The 20,479-nt window shown below is 46.5% G+C and overlaps 1 protein-coding gene across 8 annotated transcripts in view; it reads left to right on the plus strand.

The window, feature by feature from the left end:
- The first annotated feature begins 9,335 nt into the window (after positions 1-9,335).
- Positions 9,336-20,479, plus strand: part of PKMYT1 (protein kinase, membrane associated tyrosine/threonine 1) — a 105,883-nt gene continuing 94,739 nt past the window's right edge. Inside the window, exon 1 of one of the 8 annotated variants that reach the window (XM_033946892.1) lies at positions 9,336-9,426. The gene's annotated coding sequence lies outside the window, so the exon portion shown is untranslated. Of the gene's footprint in view, positions 9,427-9,455; positions 9,690-10,181; positions 10,296-10,323; positions 10,503-11,056; positions 11,183-11,348; positions 11,369-20,479 lie in introns of those variants that run through there. The other 7 variants (XM_033946893.1, XM_033946890.1, XM_033946888.1 and 4 more) reach the window with 7 other exon arrangements.

Below are 20,479 nucleotides of genomic sequence, written 5' to 3' on the forward strand. Positions count from 1 at the left end.
TCTCATGTGTTGGGTTATGTGTGGGGCGATTGCGTGGGGTGTACGAATGTGGAGGGGGTGGGGGGATGGGGAACTGCCTGGGTCTCCATCCCTCTTTTAACTAATCTTATTGCCCATATGGGTCCTTCTCAGGCATCTGTATTAATTTTAGCAAATCTGAAGCCCTGCGCCTCCTGCCTGCTTTTCCTTTTCGGTGGGCCACGGGAGAGCTTAAATACTTAGAGATTTTCCTTAGTGCGGATTGGGCCTGTGTGTATCTGCGTAATATCGTGCATAAACTTACCCAGCTTCGCAATTTTTGCCTCCGTTGGGGGGAGCTCCCTTTGTTCATTTCGGCAGGGTTGCCTTAGTCAAAATGGTCCTGTTACCGAAAATATTGTACCCCTTGCAGATGATCCCACTTTGGCTCAAGGGGGCGGATGAAAGGGCCTATAAATCCTTCATTGGTTCATTTATCTGGTGCAACCGATGGGCAAGTATGGGTTACTGGAGGATCACTCAGAGCCGGGTCCAGGGGGGACTGGCATTGCTGGATCTCCAGTTATATAATGTGGCTGCCTTGATGCGCTGGGTACATGAGCTTTCCACCTCCAGTTCTCAGTTTGCCCCTACGGGATTCTTCAACTTGTGGGTGGCTAACTACAGTGCGTTGACGTGTTTGGATCTCCCTCGGTGGCGGAGACCTAGGGTGGGCTGTAATTTGGTATGGCTGGACCCTTTGAGGCGGGCCCTGCTATGGTGGAGGCAGAGAGTTGGACGGGGGCAGGGCAATTGGGCCTTCCAGTACATTTGTGGTAACCCTGAGTTTCACTCGGGGGTGGGTGGGGCTCATGGCGTGGAAGCGCGTTTTGGTACTGGCTTTTGCCTGGGACATATCTGCCCACCATCCCCGAGTGCCCTGGTGTTCCCTTCTTATGACGATCTCCGCCGTCGCTAGTCTTTACTTGGTATGCCCTTCTTTGCCAACCTCCAACTGTGACACTATTTTGAGGAACCCTTTGGGCTCCAGTTTTTTAAAGGTAGATCAACTTTTTCTCTCCCTCCCCTCTTCTCTGAATTCCCTGTCTACCTGATATGGGCTGGCCTGGGAGGAGAGGGAAGATTCTCAGTTACACACTCTGGCCTCCAAGTGGACCTCGGAGTTGGGGGAACCCATTTGTGTTGAAGTCCTGGTTGCTTATTTTTCCAACATCACTAGAGGGGCTAGGAATGCTCAATTGCAAGAATTACAGTTCAAGCTATTACACCGCACGCATTAAGAACATAAGAATTTGCCTCCGCTGGGTCAGACCAAAGGTCCATCGTGCCCAGCAGTCCGCACCCGCTGCAGCCCATCAGGTCCATGACCTGTCAGGTTATCATGATTTAGCCCTATAACCCCCTTGCTTTTATCTATACTCTTTCCATGCTGATATCTACCCCTATCTGTATCCCTCAATCCTCCTATCCTTCAGGAATCCACCCAATCCTTCTTTGAATCCCCATAGCATACTTTGCCCGACCACTTCCTCCGGGAGCGCGTTTCATGTGTCCACAACCCTCTGTGTGAAGAAGAACCTCCTGGCATTGGTTCTAAACTTGTCCCCTTCCAGTTTCTCCGAGTGCCCTCTTGTGTTTGTGGTCCCCCGTAGTTTGAAGAATCTATCCTTGTCTATCTTCTCCATGCCCTTCATGATCTTGAAAGTTTCTATCATGTCACCCCTAAGCCTCCTCTTTTCCAGGGAGAAGAGCCCCAGCTTGTCCAGCCTGTCAGTGTATGAACAGTGCTCCATACCAATTATCATTTTCGTAGCTCTTCTCTGGACCTTCTCAAGTATCACCATATCTTTCTTGAGGTACGACGACCAATATTGGACGCAGTACTCCAGATGCTGGCGCACCATTGCACGATACAGTGGCATGATGACTTCCTTCGTCCTGGTTGTAATTCCCTTCTTAATGATGCCCAACATTCTGTTAGCTTTGAGGCCGCTGCACATTGTGCTGATGATTTCATTGTTGTGTCCACCAGTACACCCCTTTTCAAGATTACTCTCCCCCAGCAATGTTCCCCCCATTTTGTAGCTGAACCTCGGGTTTCTTTTCCCTATATGCATGACCTTGCATTTTTCTATGTTAAAGCACATTTGCCATTTGTTTGGCCAGGATCAGAGGAGTGCGGGCGGGTCTCTGGGACTCAGATGAGTGTGTTAAGTGTAAGCGTATGAAAGGGACCTTACTGAATATGCTAGTTGAATGTTTGCTGCTGGGTACTTACTGGAATGGAGAGTTGGATTTCCTGGTTAAAATAGTGGGGATGCCTTTCCAGTGGTCTTATCTGCTCCTTATATTGGGCTTTGAGGGGGAGGTGCTGGACCAGAGCTTGGGGACGGAGCACTGGCGTTTCCTCTACACTGCCCTGTTGGTAGCTAAATGGGGAGTGCTCCAGCTGTGAATGGATGAGATTGCTCCTGAGGTGCTGGGATGGAAGCTGTCCCTTGCGTAAGTGGCTCGCTGGGAACTTTGTAGTGCGAGGGGGGTGGGGGTGGCATCCTCTTCCCACCGGTTGTATCAGTCACTTTGGGAGGTATGCTCCTTATGATAGCTTCATTTTACTTCCCAATCACTCAGGTGGGGGGGGGGGGGGGTTGGCCTGGGGGATTAGATGTGTGTGTGTGGGCGGGTGCTGTTTGGGGGATTTTCTTTTCTTATTTGTCAAAAACAGAAAATATTGAACAGTTCGCTTTTTCCTTGTTCTCTGACACTAGTTTTGTGTTTTTCTGTTGATGGGGACTGGTCTTGGAGGGGAACGTGGGGTCTTGACCTCCCTCTCACTAGCCTGTTCAATTTGTATTTTCTCTCCATCTTCCATCTGTGCCATGATTGCTTGTTCTGTATGTTCATTTTTTCTAACCAATAAAAACTATTTCAAACAAACAAAAAAGTATGCATAAACTTTTTGCCTCACTTACAGGTACATATATGACCACATAATTTTATAAAAGTTATTTCATGTGTATAACATGCGACATGCACAGAAGATGCTTTAGGAAATCTTTTAGTGCTGTAGAAATGTTTAGTAGTAAGGCTTCAGAACCAAGTGGGGACAAGAGGACATCATAGCCCAAGGGGGCTCCCTGGAGCAGGTGCTGGATGGGAGAACATTTGGTAGGTGTGGAAATTAAGGGAGGGGGCAGGAAGAAGAGGATTTGAGGGGGGACATGGATAGAAAGGAATGAAAAAAAAGGAGGAGTTGGTACACATGGATGGAGAGGGAAAGATAGATTTGAGATGGAGGTAGAAAAATTGAAGAAAGCTGAATATGAAAACTCAATGCCAAAGATAGATGTAGCACAAAAAGTGAAGAAGGAAAGAAACAGAAATGCGTAAGGAGGCCTTGGAAACAGACTAGAGCACAGACAGAGGGAATAAGATGATCAGAAAAATAAAGTCACTAGATAACGAAGGTAGGAAAAATGTTTTTTATTTTTGATTGTGATTGAAATGGAAGATTGATTAGGTTCTTACTTTTCACTGGCTTTTACTAAACTGTAGTAGAGCTTTTTACTGCAGGCCAGCGAGGTAAATGCTCCAACGCTTATAGGAATGGAACAAGTAGCGGAACATTTACCTCGCTGGCCTACAGTAAAAAGCTCTACCATAGTTTAATAAAAGGAGCCCTTTGTTAATCTGGAGGATTCTGTATGACAGATGTTCAATCTGTACCCACGAACTGGGTCTTATAGAAATCCACTTTTTCATCATGTGCTTCTCCCACTTAACTGAGAAACAGAGCCCTGCAGTTCAGTCCAAAAGCTAACCAACCAACTGGAAAAAGGCAAATAAATCAAGGAGGCATGGGGAACATCCTCACAAATATAAGACGTTTATCTTCTGCTCTGAAAGAGATAAAAAAAAAATACAATTAATAAACAAGATGCTAGGAATTATTTTAAAAGGGATGGTTAACAAGACTAAATGTTATAATGCCTCTGTAGCGCTCCATGATGCGACCTTACCTGGAATATTGCATTCAGTTCTGGTCTCCTTATCTCAAGAAAGATATAGCGGCACTAGAAAAGGTTCAAAGAGTGACCAAGATGATTAAGGGGATGGAACTCCTCTCATATGAGGAAAGAATAAAAAAGGTTAGGGCTCTTCAGCTTGGAAAAAAGACAGCTGAGGGGCGATGTGATTGAAGTCTATAAAATCCTGAGCAGAATAGAACGAGTACAAGTGGATTGATTTTCAGAATAGTTAAACTCTGGAACGCATTGCCAAAGGTTGTGGTAAGAGCGGATAGCATAGCTGGTTTTATGAAAGGTTTGGACAATTTTCTGGAGGAAAAGTCTATGGTCTGTTACTGAGAAAGACACGGGGGAAGCCAGGTACTAGTGACCTGAATTGGCTACTGTGAGAACGGGCTACTGGGCATGATGGACCTTTGGTCTGACCCACTAAGGTTATTATATTCTTACACCAACATGCAACACAGGCAAGTACGTAGGAACAACGTGGAACCTGCTGCATGCAATGAGCACAAACTGGAATCTTGCCATTTGTAAAGATATGTACTCACATATGAAGAGGAACTTCCCCACAGGGCCTATCTGCTGGATGGAAGAAACTTTGGCGTGTAAGGAGAAATGGCCGAGGCAGAAAGGCAGGTGAAACTGAGTAGTTAAAGGGCGGGTCATACAGAATCCTCTGGGAACTAACAGAAAGATTAACAAAGGTAAGAACCTAAGTATTCTTTTACGCCCCCTCCAGATTCTGTACAACAGGTGATGTACCAAAGCAATGGCAACATCTAGGGAGGGACAGAAGAGCCTGCTGCAGCACCAAGGCCCCAAAGGCAGCATCAGATTGAGCCGTCACATCTAGTCAGTAAAATCTTGTAAAGGTATGAAGAGAAGACCAAGTAGTCTCCATAGTTGGAGGAAGAGCTGTGGCTCACTGGTTGAACTGCTGCCTCTGCACCCAGAGGTTGCGAGATCTAATCCCAGTGACCCTGGGCAAGTCACTTAATCCTCCAGTGCCCCCCCCCCCTTTGAATGTCAGCTTTGAAAAGCCAAAGCAACAAAAAGGCAGTATACAAGTCTCCATTCCCTTGGATAAATTGTTTGAGATCCGCCCATGATGCTGCAACAGTTATTGTCGAGTCAGCTTTGAGAGAAACCGGCGGCTGCTTGCCACAGCTAATGCAAGTTGACAGCCTTGCGAATCCAACGGGTGATATATGCTTTAGAGGTTGGTCTACCTTGCCTTCAAGAGAGTAGCAATGAGTACATCAGAGTAGCCCTTTGAATCAAGGCCGAGCGCTCAAGTTCCATGCCGTAAGACCAAAGCGCTGGGGATTCCCCATGGGCAATGGACCCTGACTGAGCAGGTCACAATGAGGAGGAAACCTGAGCTGAAGACGGACCAGATCCGCATACCATAGATGGCAAGGCCAGTCTGAAGCCACAAGGATCACCAATCGAGGATGAGTCACTATCCTGCAAATTTTCCGGCCCGCCAAGGGGGTAGACATAAAGAAGTTCTTCAGCTGGCCAGGGCTGAACCAATGTGTCTAGCCCCAAATTTTCTGGCTCTGTCTTCCAGTTGAAAAAGCGCTTGACTTTCAAGTTCCTTGCTGAAATTATCAAGTCCATCTGGGGCATGCCCCTGCAACATACGAGACAAAATGCTCTCTGCGAGAGCTCACTCTTCCAGGTCTAGGATTTGGTGACAAGAGTCCGCCTGCATGTTGTCCACTCTAGCCACATGCACTGTGGAGAGCTTGAAGATGCGCTTCCACCCACTGGAACAGCATCCCAGCCTCCCGACTCAAGTGAGCACGTCAGATGCCTCTCTGTCAATTTACATGCACCACCACTGTGGCATTGTCGAAAAACACTCTTACTGCTTTTTCTTGCAGAGTGTTTTGTAGAACCCTCAATGCCAGCCTTATTGCTCAAAGTTTCAGATGGTTGGCTGACCAACCCTTTTGATGAAGAGTTCATTGACCTTGGATGGAGCGGTCCCCACATGAGCACCCCAGCTGGCAAGGCTGGCATCGATCATCAGGGTAATCCACTTTGAGATGTGAAGAGGCTTGCCCTATCAGAGAGCTTCTCCCTGGATCCAGCAGCGTAGGCTGCTGCGAGAATTTTCCGTCCAAGGGAGCTGCATCCGAAGGTGGTGACACTGAGGCGACCACAGAGAAAGGAGATTCCTGTAGAGGCCGCATGTGCACTCTGGCCCAGGGCACCATCTCCAGGGAGGCTGCCATTGAACCCAACACCTGTAGGTAATGCCAGTCTGTGGGAACTGAGAGCGCCAAGCGATCCAGGATCTGCTCCTGGAGCTTCTGTCTGTGTGGTTCGGGAAGAAAAACATGACCCTGTACAGTGTTGAACTGAACTCCCAGATATTCCAGTGTTTGTGAAGGCATTAGCTGGCTCTTCTTGAAGTTGACAATCCAGCCCACGTGTTGTAGAAGACACACCACTGTCTCCACCTATTGCTCGCACTACAACTGGAATGGAGCCTGCATCATCCAGTCTTCCAGATAGGGATGGATTTGAACTCCCAGCCTGCGGAGGTGCGCCACCACCACACTATCACTTTGGTGAAGGTGCAGGGAGCCGTTGCTAGCCAAAAAGGAAGGGCTGTGAACTGGAAATGCCGCTGGAGCAGGTGAAACCTCAAGTACCTCTGATGCCCCAGGAAAACTGGAAAATGAAGATAATTCTCTGTCAGATCCAGGGATGCCATAAACTCTCCCAAGTTTACATATGTGATGACCGAATGCATTCATCAACTTTAGATCCAGAATGGGCCTGAAGTCCTCTGATCCTTCTTTTGCACGATGCATGGAATGGGCTCTGCCGCTCGCATGGCCAAGAAACGCTGTAGGGTAGCTTGGACCTTGGATCTCTTCTCTGGCTGCCCAGCAGGAGAGTCCAGAAACAAATCTGGGGGAAGGCAAAAGAAGTCTATCTTAAGAACATAAGAAATTGCCTCCGCTGGGTCAGACCAAAAGGTCCATCGCGCCCAGCAGTCCGCTCCTGCGGCGGCCCATCAGGTCCATGACCTGTAAGGTGATCCTTGTCTAACCCTTTGATCCCCTTTATCCTTCTATCTATACCCTTTCCTAACCTTTATCTATCCCTATCTGTATCCCTCAGTCCCCTATCCCTTTCAGGAATTTATCCAGTCCTTCCTTGAAACCCCGGAGCGTACTCTGTCCTATCACAACCTCCTATCTTGTGCCCCTCCCGAATGATGTTCAATACCCATTGATCCGAGGAAATTTGTGCCCAGTCCTGTTAAATGCCGACAACCGGCCCCCGAAATGAAGGGGGCAGCGCTGGACTTCTTAGCAGCAGAGCTGGGATGAGATCCCAACGCCTGCAGACGTCTGCAGTTGTTTCTGTACTGTTTGCCTGTGCCCCTGGGAGTATCTCTGGGCTGAGGAACTCATAGAACTCTGGCGAAATCTGCATGAGGGATGCAAATTACTGTGACTCCTCCCCAGCAGGATGTTAAGGCTTGCTGTCTGGGAGAGACTTAGGACAGTAATCTGCCATGCTAGCCATGAGGTCATCCAGCTCTTTGCCAAAAAGCATCTGTCCTTTAAAAGAAAGTCTGCTCAGAGTCACCTTAGAGGCTGTCTCCAGCCCAGTGACGCATCCAAAGCATCCAGCGTGCCAACACCGCATAAATTGAAACCTTGCCTAGAATTCTGATGAGGTCATAGAAGGCATCTGTCACATAATCCACACCCTCCAGCACAAGTTGGGGACAAGCATCCTCCTTCGCTGAGGGTATGCAGCACACTCTTGTATGACAGGTACGCACCGCAAATGAGGCTGCCGCAGCCTCATAGATGCCCGAGGAAGCAACATCAAAAAGCTTAAGATAATGTCCACCCTACGATCCTGGGAATCTTTCAGCATCACTCCCCCATCACTAGGGACAGCTATGTGCCTAGTGACTTGAGCCACTGCCAAATCCACCTTAGGCTTCTCCAAAAGCTGTAGAAACTTGGGTGCTATAGGATAAAGCTTACATATAGCTTTAATCAGCGGAAAAGAGATTTCAGGAGTGTCCCATTTCCGTGACCAGGACAGTGAGCCGGATGTGCAGGAAAAAAGGTCTTGAAGAGCTGGCAAATGGAGGGATCCTTACCAGGATCAGGACTATCTGAGGTATCCTGCTGTACCAGTCCACAGTGGGTAATGTCATCATTCAGGTGGAAACAGCATCTGGCGACAAAAGAGGCATAGAGTCCATGTACCAATAAGGTAGTCTGAATCTGTATGAGCCAGGCTAGAGGGGTTCTGAATAAGGACCTCTAGCAATGAAATGACCAGTTTGGAAACAGGCGACGCCCACCAGCAGTGTTGAATCAGTAGTATAGCTCTCCACAGGAGCTGGGGCAGACTAGAGTCCATGTCCTGGCACTGTTTGGCATCCCCGCCAGAAATGGACTTTGTGTGGGACTTCCGGTCCATATCCCGGACTCATGTTCTTTTTATTCATTCTATTTTCTATACCATTCTCCAAGGGGAGATCAGAACGGTTTACATTAATTTATTCAGGTACTTGAGCATTTTTCCCTATCTATCCAGGCAGGCTCACAATTTATCTAATGTATCTGGGGCAATGGGGGGATTAAATGACTTACCCAGAGTCTCAAGGAGCAGGTGGGGTTGAACTCACCACCTCAGGGTGCTGAGGCTGTAGCTTTAACCACTGTGCCACACTCTTGTCAGCTCCCCAGCCCTAGAAGACCTGGAAGAGGCGAGGTCCAATGCTCCTAACCCCTCCCTATGTGCACTGCGGAACAGCGCTCATCAGCCAGCAAACCGGTGCAATCCAAACATGTATTCAACAGATTAGGAGCGTAGGAGTCCATCCTTTCCGATCTGATTTTTTAAAAAAAATCGAGGAGTTTTGAGGTAGAAATAAAACTTTGAAAAAAAAGATCGATACAATCCAAGATGGCTGCTGCCAGCAACTTCATGCCAAAAACGGCCCAAAAAAAAGCGTAGGAAAAATTTTTTAAAACACCGATTTGGGGTTTTGGAGGTGGGAGACCTGAACCCTACCCCAAGAAACTGCCCCAAATGCTGTTTTCAGACCAGCCCCGATTCTTCCATAGAATATAATTGGAAGTGTATACTCAATCTCTTAAGTGCCATGCCTGTCAGCTCTTTTCACTGCAGCTGAATGAAGGGAAAGGAATTTCTGCCTCAGAATTTCTCCAGATAGTCCTGTCTTCGGGATCTTTAGGCTGTCAGTTGGATGGATCCCGACTGAAACCACTGCCCCCTAGGAACCTCTCCACACAACCAGGGGCGGGAAAACGCAGCCTGCGCCAATACCCCAATGGATGGCTTAAGCCTCTGACAAGGTCAGAAGGCAAGCACCCAGGGGGGCTGACCTCGAGCCCGAAAGGTGACACACAGCAGGCTTGCCCCACAGGAAGCTTCCGTCCTGCTCCACGGAACTGCTTCCTTTCCCAGGCTGAGAACCCCTCCAAAGGAGGTCTTACCATACCAAAGGCACTTAAAAAAAAGAACTTTAAATGAAAAAAAGAAAAAGAAGCAGAGCAAATCAGAAAAACTTCTGCATGGTTTGTTTTCAGAAATTTAAACTGCAGGGAGATCTTGTGTCTCTCAGAAGAAAAAGTGTGGATTTCTGCAAGATCTGGTTCACGGGTATAGATTGAACATAACATCAGTTGTCTTTATATTTTGGGTCTGTTCAGGAAGAAATGCATTTCTTTCTATTTGTCTTGTGTACTGTATGCATAGTCTGGCCTCTTAGGGTTTCGTTTGTGTACATTAGTTCTTTTAGTTTGCTTTAGAAAAGGTTTTTTTTCCTGTTTTCTGCTATGTAATTGAGGCCAGATGTTTCGGTAGGGAAGAAAGTTTGAATGTGGTGTTGTGGCCCCTTGTCAGCTCTCCTTCAGACTCAAAACTGTCCAAATTAAAAATGAGTGACGACCACTTCCTTACAGATTTCTAAGGAAGATCCTGCGCTCTTCCACCATAGAACGACGAACACAAGACGCTCTCCCTTTCTCTCAAATCCCAATCTCCAGCCCAGTATGCCACCTCATTCTCAAGCTTCCTGTCCCTGCATCCCCATTCTACCTTCTCACTCGTTCTTGAAGTCGCCTACAGGCTGCAACTTTCCTTCTCTATCATCCGATCTACCCCTCTGACGCAACTTCCTGTTTCTCCAGTCGGACTGAGCGCGGTCGAGGGAGAGAAGTTGAGTCAGAAGGGGTGGAGCTGGTGATCTTGGGAATGAGTTTGAAGGTAGGATGGCGGGGATTTTGAGATTCAGGGAGAGGTGCTGGGTCATGGTCGGGAAAAAGCGGAAGAGAGAGTTTGAAACTATGGGGAGAAGTTGGTGTTTTCAAAGCGCGCGAAGAGGGGTGCTCGGCGTGTGAGAATTTGAGAGCAGTCGACTTATCTATGTGACATCTTTGCTGTAGTAGTTGTCCTGAGCGGAATGACTGGGAGGCAAGCAGGCTTTGCAAGCTGATAGACTTACTTGAGATGGACTAGTATCAAACTTTTTATAGAATAGATCTTTTGACTAAATATGGAAGCAATAAGTTGAGGATGCCATTTTTTTGGGTGGCGGTAGTAGGCAGAGGGGGAAGGGGTGGTGTTTAGAAAACCTAACTATAGATCCATAGGAAGCAGAATTAAAATCTGCTTTTCTGTGTAACTTAATTCTGTCTGAATTTTTTTATTGACTTTCTCACATTTTTTCCCTTTTACTTGAAGTTATATTTTGTTTTGTTTGACTTGTTTTGCTTCCCCCCCTCCTTTCTTATTTAGCCCCTCTTCTCTGCTCAGTGGAGCAACAGTGGTTGCTTCCAAGACCACAGACTAGCACCTGGTATCTTGGGTTTTGTTTGAAATTTTGACAACTTGTAGTTAGTGAGACTAATGAGAAAGTGAGTGTTTCAGTCACAGGTAAATCAGAAGAATTAAACTGTCTTTTAAAGTAGGATATTTATTATGTTAGATGTTTTTATACTATAGTAAAAAAAAAAATTCCCCTGCAGGGAAAAGTATGGTCCAGTTGCTGTTGCCAAAATTACAGGGGGAGCTCCTATCAACTGTTGAGCTATCTGCTTGGCTGAGTGCTCCTTGTCCTGTTCTTAGAGAGAGAGTCTGTACAGTAAGCTGAAGTATGTATGAGTACAGTAATAAGATTGTGCAAGGGATTTTCTTATCACTGCAATCAACTCACTATTCCTTTAATTGATTAACCTGAACAGAATGATGATGATAGGTGCTTTTCAAGAAATAAACAAGGAAACTGGGGGAAGAGCCTACTCTCCCCCAAAGATTCTATTTTAACTTAATTATTTTTGGTGAGTTGGGAAAGTTGAGACAGAAAGGTTTACTGCTTAAAAGTGATAAATGAAATTGTAATCACAGACAGAATTGCATACAAGGATCAAATGAAGGGGTCATTTATATTTAGGGCTCCTTTTACAAAGGTGCATTAGGGCTTTAACATGCGGAATAGTGCACGCTATACCTTAACGCCAGCATTGAGCTGGCGTTAGTTCTAGAAGTATAGCGTGGGTTTAGCGCGCGCTAAAATCCTGCATGTGCTAAAAATGCTAGTGCACCTTAGTAAAAGGAGCCCTTAGTTATTAAAAAGCAGTTGAATGGTAGCGGCTATTTGATGGTGCTCCTTGGTGCACACCATGAAATTCCTATTGCATATCTGGAAAACGTTATGGCTATTTGAATATTCAAATTAATAGATCAACTTTTATATAACAGGGATACCCAGTCAAATAACATTTAAAAAATCCCCAGCACTAACACTTATTCGAGTTGTACCACTGTATTATTCAAGGTGTAGGACCTCGGAAGCGACTCGCTTCATATGGGACAATATTCCCACAGCTTGCTTGCATCATCATTGGTCCAACACCAGCCTTACAAATTTTCTTCAAACATGACAAAATTTCTAATAGATTTTTTTTTTTTGTAAATTTTCTTGTAAAATTACAATGGATTATTTATAACTTTACAAGAAAATTTACAAAAAAAATCTATTAGAAATTTTGACATGTTTGAAGAAAATTTGTGAGGCTGGTATTGGACCAATGATGATGCAAGCAAGCTGTGGGAATATTGTCCCATATGAAGCGAGTCGCTTCCGAGGTCCTACACCTTGAATAATATAGAACCCCTTTTACAAAAACATAGTAGCATTGCTGCCATGGTAAATTCACTTTAACCCATTCAATTCCTATAGGCTTGTGTGTGATAACTGCGACTGCATTGCTACTGCAGCTTTGTAAAAGGGACCCATAGTGGTACAACTCAAATAAGTGTTAGCTTTGGGGGTTTTTTTTATGTTGTTTGAATATTCAGCCAAATTAATGTGTATAATTGTGTCACTGAATAAATGTGGGTAAAGTTGTCTGAATAACTTTTCACCCCAACTACACAGGAGCATAACTTTATCAAACCAGCAGTGATGTGATATTGTTGAATACTTAAAAGTGTAGCCGTACCCTAAGAATACCTCCAGCCTTACTATTGTTTCATGTGGTGAAATTCTGTGCCTACAAGTTAGGTATACAAAATTTAGGACTCCTTTTACAAAGCCGTGCAAGCGGTTTTATCGCACGCACCAGATTAGCGCGCGCTAGCTGGAAATATACCAATATGCTCAAAAGAAGGCGGTTGCAGCTAGCGTACGTGGCAATTTAGCGCATGCTATTGCGTGCATTAAGGCCCTAGCGTGGCTTTGTAAAATGAGTCCTTAGTCGCTGATCAGGCTTGGAAATTCAGAACTTGGAGATCCATCTGGCTAACTTCAAATGTTAATTAGGCAAACCTTTTGAATAGAAACATAGAAAGGTGATGGCAGAAAAGGGCTACAGCCCATCAAGTCTGCCCACTCTACTGACCCACCCCATTAAGTCTGAGTGCTGCTCGACCCACGTAAGGATCCCACGTGGATGTCCCATTTATTCTTAAAGTCGAGCACGCTTGTGGCCTTGATTGCCTGCGTCGGAAGTTTGTTCCAGTGATCTACCACTCTTTCTGTGAAGAAATACTTCCTGATGTCACCACTAAATTTCCCTCCTCTGAGTTTGAGCGGGTGCCCCCTTGTGACTGAGGGTCCCTTGGGAAGGAATATATCGTTTTCCACCTCGACACGACCTGTGACGTACTTAAAAGTCTCAATCATGTCACCCCTTTCCCTGCGCTCCTCTAGAGAGTACAGCTGCAATTTGCCCAGTCTTTCCTCGTATGAGAGACCCTTGAGTCCAGAGACCTTCCTAGTGGCCATTCGCTGGACTGACTCAGCTCGAAGCACATCTTTACGGTAATGTGGCCTCCAGAATTGCACACAGTACTCTAGATGAGGTCTCACCATGGTTCTATATAGTGGCATTATGACTTCAGGTTTGCGGCTGACGAAGCTTCTATTGATCCATCCCATCATTTGCCTCGCCTTGGATGAGGCCTTCTCCACTTGTTTGGTAGCCTTCATGTCTGCACTGATGATCACTCCCAAGTCCCGTTCTTCTGAAGTCCTAGCTAGTGTTTCTCCATTCAAGGTGTATGTTCTGCATGGATTTCTGCTGCCGAGATGCGTGACCTTACACTTCTTAGCGTTGAAGCTCAGCTGCCATGTCGTGGACCATTTTTCCAACTTGATCAGATCCTGCGTCATACCATCTGTGGGATTGCTTCCACCCACTATATTACACAGTTTGGCGTCGTCGGCGAACAGCGCTACTTTACCCTGAAGCCCTCGGGTCAAGTCCCTTATGAATATGTTAAAAAGGGATAGTCCCAGGACTGAGCCCTGCGGCACTCCACTAGTCACCTCCGATGTCACAGAGAGGGTGCCATTGACCACCACTTTCTGAAGTCTTCCACTCAGCCAATCGTTGACCCACGCCGTTAGTTTCTCACCTAACCCCATCGATTTCATCTTGTTTAATAGTCTACGGTGTGGGACACTGTCAAAAGCTTTACTGAAATCCAAGTATACTATGTAAAGTATACCAAATATACTTCAGTAAAGCTTTTGACAGCGTCCCACACCGCAGACTGTTAAACAAGATGAAATCAATGGGGTTGGGAGAGACTCTGACGGCATGGGTCAGAGATTGGCTGAGTGGCAGACGTCAGAGGGTGATGGTTAACGGTACTTTCTCTGGGACATCGGAGGTGACCAGTGGGGTGCCTCAGGGCTCGGTCTTGGGTCCGCTCCTCTTCAACATATTCATAGGAGATCTGACTCAAGGGCTTCAAGGTAAAGTAACATTATTCGCCGACGACGCCAAACTATGTAATATGGTAAGCGAGGACAATTTACAAGATAGTATGGCGCAGGACCTGCGCACATTGGAATGCTGGTCCTCAACCTGGCAGCTGGGCTTCAATGCTGGAAAATGTAAGGTCATGCACCTAGGTAACAGAAACCCGTGCAGAACTTATACATTGAACGGGGAGACCTTGACCAGGACTTCAGCGGAACGAGATTTGGGAGTAATCATTAGTGCAGACATGAAATCTGCCAATCAGGTGGAGAAGGCTTCCTCAAAGGCAAGGCAGATGCTGGGTTGCATCCGTAGAAGTTTTGTCAGCAGAAAGCCTGCTGTCATTATGCCATTGTACAGGGCCATGGTGAGACCTCATCTGGAATACTGCGTGCAATTCTGGAGGCCACACTACCGCAAAGACGTGCAGAGGGTCGAGTCGGTCCAAAGAATGGCCACCAGAATGGTCTCAGGGCTTAAAGGTCTCCCGTACGAAGCAAGACTAGACAATTTGCAGCTCTACACTCTAGAGGAGCGCAGGGAGAGGGGAGACATGATTGAGACGTTTAAATACATCACCGGACGTATAGAAGTGGAAGATGACATCTTCCTTCTTAGAGGCCCCTCAACCACAAGAGGGCACCCGCTCAAACTCAGGGGCGGAAAGTTTCACGGCGACACCAGGAAGTATTTCTTCACGGAGCGAGTGATTGATCGGTGGAACGGGCTTCCAGTGCAGGTGATCGAGGCAAGCAGCGTGCCAGATTTTAAGAATAAATGGGACGCCCATGTGGGATCCCTAAGAGGGTCAGGGCAAAACACTAGCTAATCTTAAGGGGAGGGTCTATAGTGGGCAGACTTGATGGGCCTTGGCCCTTTTCTGCCGTCATCTTTCTATGTTTCTATGTCCAGAGACTCTCCCGAGTCCAGCTTTCCTGTCACCCAATCAAAGAAGCTGATGAGATTGGACTGGCATGACCTGCCCCTATTGAATCCATGTTGACAGGGATCCCTCAGATTCCCCTCATCCAATATCGTGTCTAATTTCCCTTTAAGTAGAGTTTCCATGAGTTTACACACCATTGATGTGAGACTTACTGGTCTGTAATTTGCGGCCTCCGCTCTGCAACCCTTTTTGTGCAGAGGAACCACGTTGGCAGTTTTCCAGTCCAGGGGGACTCTCCCCGTACTTAGGGAGAGATTGAAGAGTATTGCTAATGGTTCCGCCAAAACATCGCATAGCTCTCTGAGCACTCTTGGGTGCAGATTGTCCGGTCCCATGGCTTTGTTCACCTTGAGTCTTGACATTTCTTTGTAAACATCAGCTGGTGTGAACTCAAACTTCTGAAATGGGTCTTCCATGCTTTGCTTTGCTGCTAGCCGAGGCCCGTGCCCTGGTGCTTCGCAGGTAAAGACTGAACAGAAGTAATCATTCAGTAGTTTGGCTTTATCGGAGTCTGTTTCTACATAATTCCCGTCTGGTGTTCTAAGGCGTACTATCCCGTTTGCGTTCTTTTTCCTGTCGCTAATGTATCTGAAGAAGGATTTGTCCCCTTTCTTAATGTTCTTTGCTAGAATTTCTTCCATACGAATTTTGGCCTCCCTGACTGCTGTTTTGACCGCTGCAGACTTTTTCCTGTATTCAATGTTTGCTTCTTTTTCCCCCGTGCGTTTGTATGAGAGAAATGCTCTTTTCTTCTCCTTGACGAGGCACGATACCTCATCTGTGAACCATTGGGGTTTCTTTTTTCTTTGTTGTTTGGTTACCGATTTTATGTAGCGGATAGTTGCCTCATGAAGGATCGATTTCAAGGTTGACCACATAGCCTCCACATTAGTAGTTACTTCTTGAACCTGCAGCGTCTGATAGACGAAATCTCCCATGCGTGCGAAGTCAGTGCCCCGGAAATTGAGTACCCTTGTTTTTGTTTGTGATCTAGGGAAGCCTTTCTTAAGGTTAAACCATACCGTGTTATGGTCACTGGTGGCTAGCGTCTCTCCCACCGAGACCTCTGAGACGCTTTCCCCGTTCGTAAGTACCAGGTCCAGGATGGCCTGGGCCCTAGTGGGCTCTAGTACCATTTGTTTGAGCCGTACTCCCTTCATGGACGTTAATATCCTCCTGCTATCACAAGTTGTCGCTGATAGTGTGTTCCAGTCTACATCAGACATGTTGAAGTCTCCTAATAGTACAGCCTCCCCCCGTAAGGTGATATTCTCAATGTCTTCAATTAGTTCTGCGTCCTTGTCCTCTGATTGTCTTGGAGGTCTGTATATCACACCAAGGTACAGGCATTTTTCTCTGCCTCTGGCCAGGTTTACCCAGGTAGATTCCCCAGTATACTTGACATCCGTGATCCTGGTTGTCTTAATGTTTTCTTTGATGTATAGTGCTACCCCACCTCCTAACTTACCCTCTCTGTCTTGTCGAATCAGGTTGTACCCTGGTATAGTTATATCCCACCCATGAGAGTCTGTGAACCATGTTTCGGATATTGCTACTATGTCTAGATCTGCATTAACTATTTCTGTTTCTAGTTGTAGAAATTTATTCCCTAGGCTGTGTGCGTTAACATACATAGCTCTCCACTCTTTCTGTTTACTAACCTCCTGTAGTGAGCCCCCCATTTGAGTCAAGGTGTCTCCTAGCGATTCTTTTGAAATAAGAGTACTTACCTCAGACTTAGAAGCATAGTGTTGGTTCTCCACATCAGGATAGTTACTTACTGCTCCGGTGTAAAAGTGGGTACCCACCCCCGACTTACCTAGTTTAAAGCCCTTCGAAGTAGACGGGCTAGTCTCTGTCTGAAGACATTCTTACCTCTGTTGGTCAGGTGGAGTCCGTCTGGTCCCTGTAGTCCCTGCAGTGTCTCTCCGTGATTCAGGAATCCGAAGTTCATCTCCTGGCACCATCGTTGTAGCCACTCATTCGTCTTCAGGATGCGTTCGTCCCTGTCCCTTCCTCTGCCCCTAACAGGAAGAATGGAAGAGAATACTACCTGTGCTCCTGTCTGCTTCAGCCTCTTTCCCAGAGCTCCGAAGTCTCTAGCTATGTCCTCCAGGGTGTTCTTGGCAGTGTCATTCGTTCCGACGTGGATGAGCAGCATGGGGAAGTGGTCCTGGGGCCTGAGAAGTCTATCGAGACAAGTGGTCACATCTTTTATTCTGGCTCCGGGTAGACAGCAGACCTCCCTCGACTGCATATCCGGTCTGCATATTGGTCCCTCAGTGCCTCTCAACATGGAGTCCCCAATGGTTATTACTCTACGCTTCTTTTGGGGGTGTCGATCCATCGTCCCTGGAGTTGGAGATATGCGTTGATCCTGGTCCATCTCCCCGTCGGTAGTCTCTTCCTGCAAGACCTGGAATCTGTTCTTTAGGCTCAGCTGTGGAGTTGATGTGGAGCTGCCCTGTTGAGAGAAAGAGAGAGAAGGTGAGTATATTGTAAATTGGGGTGGGGGTCTCCTACGTTTACCTGTGGAGGAGGTCACTAACTGCCAGGAGTCAGTGTCTCCATCCATCTCCTGAACTGCAACAGTTGGTTTCTTTGTCGGCGGCCCTGGAGTCATCATGGGAGATCCGTCACGGGTCCGTTCTGTGACTTGAGATAGTTCCTGCACTATCCCATCGATGTAGGCCTCATCCTCTCTAATGCCTCTCAGACGTTTCACCTCCTCCCTGAGGTTTCTTAGTTCCTGCATGATGTCTTCATCCCTCTGATCGACCTCCTCCGTCTGTGTAGAGGCCGTAATGTACTGCTGTGGGATGGCCTCGGTCTGCACGGAGACGTCCATTCCCGGGGCTGTGTTCTCCTCTGTCTGCGCGTAGGCTGAGTTCAACTCCCGGATCACCTCAGTGCAGGGGTTGCCACTCTTGCTTGTAGGCTTCACACTCCTTGTCCGCCCTGCCATAACAAAATGAGAGAGAGTAAATGAGAGAGAGTAAATGTAAGAGTATGAGAGATAGTATGAGAATATAAGAGAAGAATGAGAAGAGGAGAAAGTACTTTTTTTTTTTGTTTGTTTGTTTTTAGTTAGGTTTTTTTAAAAGAAAGAAAAAAATTTGAAAATTTAAAAATAATTTGAAACTTAGGTTTGCTGCTGGGCTGCCTGGTCTCCTCAAGGCTCCTTCGCAAAGGCGAGCGCCTTTGCCGCTCGCCTTCGTTGCGCGCCGAACGGCTGAGCGCCATTGGCTCCCTTCCTCTTAAGGGGGAGCCCGGGCGATGACGCTACACTGACGCGGTGGGGTGGGCGGAGCCTCCTCTCGCCGCTACCCGCCGCTGGAATCGCCGGTTCTCCTCCCTCTTGCACCGGTTCTCCTGCCCTCCTGCTCCTCTCGCCGGCTCCCCTGCCTCTTCGCCACTGCTACACGGCTCAGTGTAGCCCTCGCGCCGCGGCTCCCTTCCTCTTAAGGGGGAGCCCGGGCAATGCCGCTACGCTGACGCGGTGGGGTGGGCGGAGCCTCCTCTCGCCGCCGGAATCGCTGGAATATTGACCCTACAGTGATTTCCAAGATCAAGCTTTAAAAGAATTTACAAAATCTAAATTTTCTTCTTACAGATAAAGTATATGAACAATGAAATGTGAGCTACAACACAATTACAGTTAAGGAAAATTTAAATTTTTAACCTGAAGTTTGCACCTGGGCCTGACTAGAAAAGTTTGAATACTGGAAGGCTGTATATTCCACAGGAGAATGCAACTAGGGACATTTTTGCACACTTGGCTACTGTGGTGCGACAATGAAATACAAAATGCAGGAATAAGCAGTAGATTTTATAGATCTCTATCATATCTCCCCTGAGCCATCTCTTTCTCCAGACTTAAGAAAGCCCTAGCCGCTTTAGCTTTTCCTCATAGGGAAGTCATCTTGTCCCTTTTACCATTTTTGTTGCCCTTCTTTGTACATTTTCTAATTCCGCTATATCTGTTTTGAGATGTGGCGAACAGAATTGCACACAGTATTCAAAGTGTGGCTGCACCATAGAGTGATACAAAGACATTATAATATTTTTATCTTTGTTTTACATTCCTTTCCTGATTCCTAACTTTTTATTTGCTTTATTAGCAGCTGCCACACACTGAGCTGAGGATTTCAACGTATCCTCAACAATGACACTTAGATTCTTGTGGATCCTAATGGACCTTGTAGTGATAGTTTCTGAAGATCTAAAGTTAACAAAACAGTGTGACAAGGCACTGGATGTAGCCAGAAGGATACTGGACTGTATAGCAAGAGGTATAACCAGCAGAAGAAAGGAGGTTTTGATACTCCTGTAAAGGTCATTGGTGAGGTTCCACCTTGGAGATACTGTGTTCAGTTTTAGAGGCCTTATCTGGCTAAGCATATAAAAAGATTTGAAGTGGTCTAGAGAAAAGTGACTAAAATGGTATGGGGCTTGTGCCAAAAGACGTACAAGAAGAGATTGGATGCCTGAATATATATACTCTAGAGGAGAGGAGGGATAGAAGAGATATGATACGGATGTTGAAATACTTGAAATATATTAATATAAGAACAAATCTTTTCAAGAGAAAAGAATATGATAAAACTAGAGGGCATGAATGGAGGTTGCAGGGTGGCAGGCTTAGGAGTAATGTTAGGAAATTCTTTTTCATGAAGAGGGTGGTACCTATAGATGCCTGGAATGCCCTCCCGAGGAAGGTGGTGGAGATGAAAACAGTGATGGAATTTTCTAAAAGGAATGGGATGAACACTGAGGATCTTTAATTAGAAAATGAATGGTATAAAACAAACTAAGCCCTGAGCAATCCTGTACGGTCTGTGTCCCATATATGGTAATTTGGTTTAAGATGAGCTGGGGAGGGCTTTGATAGAAGAAGCTTCAGTGACAGGATGGTTAGGAGAGGCTGGAGTGGACTTCAGTGGCAACTCTAGGTGTGGGAACCTAAAGACAGTACTAGGTGGACTTCTATGGTCTATTTCCCAGAAATATTAAAGAAAAGACAATTCCATTGTTATCAGCAGATGAATCCAGATGAGTGGGTTAAGTCCACCTACCAGCAGGCAGAGATAGAGAGCACAGAATTGAGCTCTGGCATATATGTGATGGTCTGCTCACTGGAGCTCCAATATTCTCTATCTCCTCAGGTGGATGGATGGTCCTGCTCCCTGGTTTCTTTTCCTGCTCAACCTGGCCTATAAAAGTGTCCAGGCCCA

This window comes from Geotrypetes seraphini, chromosome 5 (assembly GCF_902459505.1).
Source record: "Geotrypetes seraphini chromosome 5, aGeoSer1.1, whole genome shotgun sequence".
NCBI classification, from domain to species: Eukaryota; Metazoa; Chordata; class Amphibia; order Gymnophiona; family Dermophiidae; genus Geotrypetes; species Geotrypetes seraphini.